Genomic DNA, 7,839 nt, shown 5'->3' with positions numbered 1-7,839 from the left:
TTTGTACTACTAATACAATATTATATAATAATAATTAGCAGTGCTAATTCAGATCAGACTATATAAAAATAAATAACATTTTAGAAAAAAAGTCTAATACTGCTTTATTAATTAATTAAATTAATTAATTAAATTAATATTTTATGTGGACTACATAGGTCATTTTTTTTTTATTTTTTTTTAACAAAACATTAATATTATAGATGAACTTCAAGGGGGGGAAATAATTAAATGCTGCAAAAGTGCACAATATGGTACCTTGAATAAATTTGTATAATCTTCCATTAACAAATCTAATATTTGTGAATGGAAAGAGTCCGAACAGCATGGAATATTCACAATACTACAGGTCTTGTATTGCATCTTTGCATATGAAACAATAGTTTGCCAGTTCTGGTCTTGTTAAACAGATCTGCACACCTTCAGACGCTCTTGTCCTTCACAGCTGCAGCTGATTGATCTTCAGTGGTCTATAGTTGAGCGGGTCTCGTGGATAATTGGATGGATGATATGATTCATTAGGTTAATCAATTGAGCAATCGTTCTGTAAATCACTGGGGCTCGTGATTCATTGCGATCGATTCCTTGACAAACACCAGCTTTGATAGATAAAAAAGAAATAAAAGACACCTTTTCACACCCCTCACATACGCTGTAATGAAAACATTTATATAATCACCGCAGCGGTGTGAAAGGTTGACTTGTTACTTTCAAAGGTGATGGGGTTATTGTGAGCTAACATGTTCAATTCGCTCAAACTAAAATGTGAGAAATCTCCAGTGTAGATAACAACTTATGTAAAATCATTTCTGAAGACTTTGTATTTTCATGGCCTAAATATTGTTATTCACATTTGAAAAGAGGCTGTTTTCAAACCACAGTATAACTTTTAATACTGTTAGGACAAATACTTTTTGTAAGCAACATAAAATATGTATAAAAGCCTAGCCAATGCATTGCAAGCATGCAGTCTTACCCAACATACTACACTCTAAAAAATGCTGGGTTAAATTCAACCTAGTGCTGGGTAAAATAGGGACAAACCCAGCAATTGGGCTGTTTTGACCCAGAAATGCAGCTTTGGTGAGCATTCAAAATTCTTATTTATGATCCCTTTAAAATGGCAGTAAATGAATGACAACAGTCAGATCCACCTGTGGTAAAGCAGCCACGATCACATCTTCAGTATTCAGTCCAGACTGTATCCAGACCAGCCTGAATTCCGTGACATCTGATCTGTGCTTCTCTTTTCTCCACAGCACTGTGAGAAAGAGGCTTATCCTCCTCTCTCTCTCTCTCTCTCACTGAATAAATATCTGTGGCTCTCCCTCACCGGGGCTGAAGGGACATTTAGAAAACTTACCGGCTTAGACTCTGACTCTCTCCCTCTCTCTCTGATTCATTGAGTCGAGTTCAGATAGTAAGTCATAGTGCAGATAACCACAGGGGCTTAAAGACCTGAAAAAGAGGGAATCCTGAGATGCTTAGCCGAATATAAATGCTAAAGTGACAATGAATCACAATGGGGAGATTAACCTTTAAGACCGGATCTCGTCTCAGAGTGCAGTGTAGTGGCTTACTGTACTGAAGGCTTGCCAGATTCTCGCTGTACTTAGATAACTGCGCTAGGCTACGCTACACTGCCTCTAGGCCATTGTCTGGGTTCAAACAGCCAAATGTTTAGGTCAAACTTGGTCTTTCTACTTATTTAAAGGGTGAGTTGACACAATTGTAATTCTGTCATCTACTTACCTTCATATTACATTTTTGCACCCATGGAACACAAGCAGAGTTGGCATTGTACTAGTTACTCTTTTCCATACAAAAAACAGCTGGCGATAGTGGCTCTGCAGCTAAGACAACAACCAGCGGTCACCATTTAGTTTTGTTAACTAAAAAAAGTCTATTTTTAATTGAAAGAAATTAATGCTACTTGGCAAGAACACATTCAATTGCTAAAAAGAGGAAGTGATTTTATATTATATATATATATATATATATATACGATTTATCGCAAGTTTTTGTGTGAGCGTGTACTGTGTATATTTATTATGTATATATATATATATATATATATATATATATATATATATATATATATATATACTGAAGACTGGAGTAATGATGCTGAAAACTCATGCTGAAGATCACAGGAATAATGCATTTTAAAATATATTAAAATAGCAAACATTTATTTGAATTTGTAATAATATTTCACAATATCACTGATTTTACTGTATTTTTGATCAAATAAACACAGCCTTGGCAACCATAAGAGACTTCTTATAAAAACATGAAAAAATTTTTAGCAAATGGCTGCAATATAACAAAGAGTGAAACATTTAAGGGGGTCTGAATACTTTCCGTACCCACTGTATATATATGTAAATATTTTCAAAATAAATACTATATGTGTGTGTATTTATATATACATAATAAATTATGACAGTACACATATTATGTAAACAAAAACTTATGTTGGATGTAATTACACAATATCACTGATTTTACTGTATTTTTGATCAAATAAATGCAGCCTTGGTCAGCATAAGGATGTCTTTCAAAAGTGTATGTTTAATATTTATTTATATAGTATAATATCCATTTATGTATAATTGTTGCAAAAGAAGCAACAATTGTTACAAAGGTTTTAAGCCAGAACATGTAAAAAAGGCCACTAACATTTTTTGAAACATTTGTTTCAAACGGTCTCTCATAAAAGTAATGTGGCATTTCGTACTTGTGAAGAAAGGATGTTTCTAGCTGACATGCTAGGAAACCGTTTGATAAACTAAAGAGAAAAAAGGGGGAAAAACATACAGTATGTGTTTGGCGTGACATTAAAGTGAGTAAAAGATGACAGCATGTTCATTTTTGGGTGAACTCTGTCTTTAATCATGCTGTTGTGTAACACAGAGACATGCTGAGCCAGACAGCTCGCGATCGCTCTGTTGATGTTCGGAACATCATTGGACACACGCTTTTTTTATCTTGACACAGTTGTGCTATGGTTGTGATTTCTCCCCGTCGAAACAGGTGTGGATTGTTTGACTACAGTTTACAACTAATCTCCATCTTGCTGACTACACGTAATCTCTGGTCCAGATCACCACCCAAGCACGGCGAGACTGCAGCGCGCTAACTGCTCGCGTTTACGCCGCTTGACGCTCGTCTGGTCAGGATACCACCCTGCGGAGCTTTCCCCTGCGCTGCCACGCTACCGTAAGAGGCTCGCGTTCAGCTGTCTGCCGAGACTGGGAGACTGCGGGTGACTGTGTAGTGGAGGACAGATGGTGAATGAGCTCCTGTGTTGGAGCAATACACCTTGTTTGTGCTGAGTCTGTGAAAAACATGACATCAAGGCCTGTCTCTCTTTACCTAAGCTTGTAGTGATGAATAATGTTAAAGCAAGCAGGGAGAGAAGTTTAAAGTCGTCCTGAGGCTGGGTTTAGGTTTTCGTGTTCTAGCAAGCAAACAGGAATCAAACGTGTACATGTGCATGTGCATGCATTAGCTGTGTGCACTTCTGGAGGTGTGTTTCTATGTTACGGGGGAAGTCGTGGCCTAATGGTTAGAGAGTCGGACTTGTGACCCAAAGGTTGCGAGTTCGAGTCTTAGGTCCAGCAGGGATTGTAGGTGGGGGGAGTGATTGTACAGCACTCTCTTCCACCTTCGATACCATGACTGAGGTGCCCTTGAGCAAGGCACTGAACCCCCAACTGCTCCCCGGGCGCCGCAGCAAAACAAAAAAATGGTTGCCCACTGCTCTGGGTGTGTGTGCACTTCGGATTAGTTAATTCTAATTCCTAGTATGGGCAACCATACTTGGCCACATGTCACGTCACTTTCACTTTTACTTCTGATTGTAAGATTATAAAAAAATATATTTCACGCAAGTATGAAAAAAAAGTTGTTTTGCTTTCCAGTATCATTAATAAGATGTATTACAATTGAAAGTGAGTTTACTGTTAAAACAAGAAAAAAATATCTTCAAACAAGGTAAGAAAACGCTTTAAGTTTTTTTTCAATCCCATTAACCGATTTATCCCCCCCCCCAACAATGTTGTTGTTTTCAGAAAACAATACTTAATATTACTTAATATTACATCTTAATTTTGCTTCTCAAGTGAATGTATCTTGATTTAAGTATGTTTATACATTTGAGAAAAAAATTGCAAGTGTGCAGTACATACGTAAATGTTTATCCTATAACAACTTAAATTAATAGAAATTACAATACAATTAAAATAATCTTCAAAAAATAAAAGTTAATTTAACAGGAACAGGCTAAAATGAAGTTGTTTTAGGTTGATCCTTACTTTCTTTTTAATTCCATGGATTTTTCATGTACTTTTATTGCAATAAATGGTAAAGCATATGAGTAGTTTGATATATATATATATATATATATAGTATGCGACAATTTAATAAAGGAAGTTCACCCAAAAATGAACATTTGCTGAAATCTACTCGTGCTCAGGTCATCCAAGATGTAGATGAGTTTGTTTCTTCATTGGAACAAGTTTTGAGAAATGTAGTATTACATAATTTGCTCACCAATGGGTCCTCTGCAGTGAATGGGTGCCGTCAGAATAAGAGTCCAAACAGCTGATGAAAACATCACAATAATCCACAAGTAATCCACACAACTCCAGTCCATCAGTTAACATCTTGAGAAGTGAAAAGCTGCATGTTTGTAAGAAACAAATCCATCATCAAGACGTTTTTAACATCACAACGTCACTTTTATCCAAAATGCACGGAGTACACTGAAGACTGGAATAATCGCTGCTGATAATTCAGCTTTGCATCACAGGAATAAACTATATGAAATAAGAAAAGTAATTTTTGCTGTGTTTTTATTGTAGACTTCTTTCAGAAACATACAAAAATCTCCAAACTTTTGAACGATTTCAGGCCTTAGTCCCCATGGTGGCTTCCTAACAATTAAAAAACAACCTGCAATCATTGCTCGTAGCTCCAAATGAGTGCACTGAACTCTGAATTGTTCCTGTCAGCGAGGCGATGTCCGTTAAAACATGTAAACAAACTACAAAACATCACCAAGGACGCCAACTTCCCAAAATCCCGCTGAGGTCCTGACGATATGCCAGAATCAAGGACAGCCGCCCGACAACAATGTCGAACGCGTTTTGATTGGCACAAAGATATTTATGACACTCGCCGTGAATTCAAAGGCATCACGGGAACAAAGGCAGCTGGACACCTTTGTGTTAATGTATCAACATCATACCTGTCATTGCCTATGATATGATTTAGCCATGAAAGCGACGCAACTTGATTGACTTGCATGAGAACATTGTTTTTGCAGGGGAAAATAAAATCAGGGTTAACCGACTATTATGAATAACCAGCATTCAGATCTGTCACACTGTCGCAGGATAAATGAACAGCGATTATCTCATACGAGAGCTGGAAACTGTTTTCTTGCTGTTCTTTTATGATGATTTGTATTGATCCATCTGCTGTGACAGAAAGCATAGCAATTCCTGCAGCTCTGAAAAATGCATACATTGTGAATTTTCATGTAAAGTGTATTGTTTATTTTGTTAATATATCAAAGAAACAGCACGCCACAGGCTGTGAATTAGTTTTAATGAAATATAATCTATAAATAGCTGCATTTTGTGACAAAGGTGTTTTTATGTTCAGCTGCCAATGTTGTCTGAAGAAGTATTAGGTTTGTCATTATTTGTGTGAATATAAATGTTGCACTGAGTTCAAGGGTGGCTTGTCAGAACTGTACATCTGTCATTTATAAAACTGGTAAACTGGCATTGACTCTCTTTTTCATTCTTTTGTCTTTCTATCAAACAGATCCCTGTTTTTTCCAGATCCAGGAGTGAGAGAGAAAAAGAGAGCAAGAGCTTTTTTCCTCGTCTCCACAGGGAGTGAAGAGAAATACTGGATCTGCAGTGTTTGGGTCAGTAGATCTGCCTGAAGTCACAGTGATGGAAAAATGACCTTCTGACCTTCAAATACACACACACACACACACAACAGAAATTCAGTCAGTGCTGCATTTTACCAAGTTTATATGTAGTTTGTATATAAGTGTGTATGTATGTATGTGATTGTGTGTGTGTGTATGTTTGTGTGCATTATATATGTACTTACAGTATAGGAACACATTTATATTCAATTTATGTCAAGAAATAAAAAAAAAATGGTTATAATATAAGTTATGTACAAATATGTACAGCTGTTTAGAGTGTATAGCTATACAGTGCAGAAATATTATTTAGAAAACTTTTGTCAAACAACCAAACAGTTCAGCCTAACATGAAAATTCATTATTTATACTATAAAAATGATATTAAATACATGTATATAAATTTACTTTATTATATAAGATTTATATTAAATAATATAATTATTTTTCAGTAACATACTGTATATTTTACACATATATGCATTTTACCATGTGTGTATATAGTTATATAGTACATAAATGTAATATATAATTAATACATATTTATAATAATAATAACAATAACAACAACAACAACAAATATTATCTATTTTTATTACAATTATTTATTATTATAATTATATTTATTATAAATATTATAAATAACCAATCACCACCATCATCATCAAAATTAATGATTTATACTATATGTGACCCGTGACCATAAAACCAGTCATAAGGGTCAATTTTTCGAAATTCAGATTTATACATCATCTGGAACCTGACTACATAAGCTTTCCATTGATGTATGGTCTGTTAGGATAGGACAATATTTGGCCGAGATACAACTATTTGAAAATCTGGAATCTGAGGGTTTGAAAAAATCTAAATACTGAGAAAATCACTTTTAAAGTTGTCCAAATTAAGTCCTTAGCAATGCATATTACTAATCAAAAATTCAGTTTTGATATATTTACAGTAGGACATGTACAAATATCTTAATGGAACATGATTTTTACTGACATAAAAGAAAAATCTATAATTTTGACCCATACAATGTATTATTGGCTATTGCTACAAATATACCCGTGCCACTTAAAAAAAAAAACAATAATATTAAAAAAAAAATATATATATATATATTTTTTTTTTTTCTTCAATAAATGTATCTAAATTGATGTCATATAATATAGCATAGACTATATAAATAAATAAATTAAATAACTAATTAACTAACTAAATAAATAAATACATACGTAAATGTGTGTGTATAGAGAGACAGAGATTTACACACGAGAAACTGATTAAATATATAAATATTAATACAAATTAAATGAAGAAATAAACAACAAACACATTAATGAACATGAAACAAATCATCATTTACTCATCCTCATGTTGTATTTCTTCTTTTACATTGAAACTGTTAAAAAAGCAGTAAAATATGCTACGCCCACTCAGCAACACTGATACTGAGAAGATATTCAGACAACAAAGCCTCCAGAAAATGCTATTTTCCTTTCTTTAGCAAAAACAAAACCTAGTCTGAGTGAAATAAAGCATTAAAGCGGAATGGCAAGGTGACCCATTACAGATCGGACCTGCAGTTTTCCAACTGGAGGGTCTGCCACCTCTCTGCCACCCATCCTGTATTCCCCCTTTAATTGTACCACTTGAGAAATTTACGTGCCTGTGAATATGGCATGAATCTCACGCTTATTGCAGTATCATTAGCAGGCACATTTAAGCAACATCTGTGTGCTATAGAGCTAATTGAAGTACCACAGCGTCAGCTGTAAATCCACGGGAAGATGGCAGATCGAGCTCGGCACTGCTGAGCTAGCCGCTAACAGTCAGCCTGTTCCTACAATCTGCCATGTACCAGCCTGGCACACACACGCGCGCAC

Source organism: Sinocyclocheilus grahami, unplaced genomic scaffold (assembly GCF_001515645.1).
Source record: "Sinocyclocheilus grahami isolate Dianchi unplaced genomic scaffold, SAMN03320097.WGS_v1.1 scaffold41.1, whole genome shotgun sequence".
Classification (NCBI taxonomy): Eukaryota; Metazoa; Chordata; class Actinopteri; order Cypriniformes; family Cyprinidae; genus Sinocyclocheilus; species Sinocyclocheilus grahami.
The sequence above is the reverse complement of the archived record's forward strand: the minus strand, read 5'-3'. Positions refer to the sequence as shown.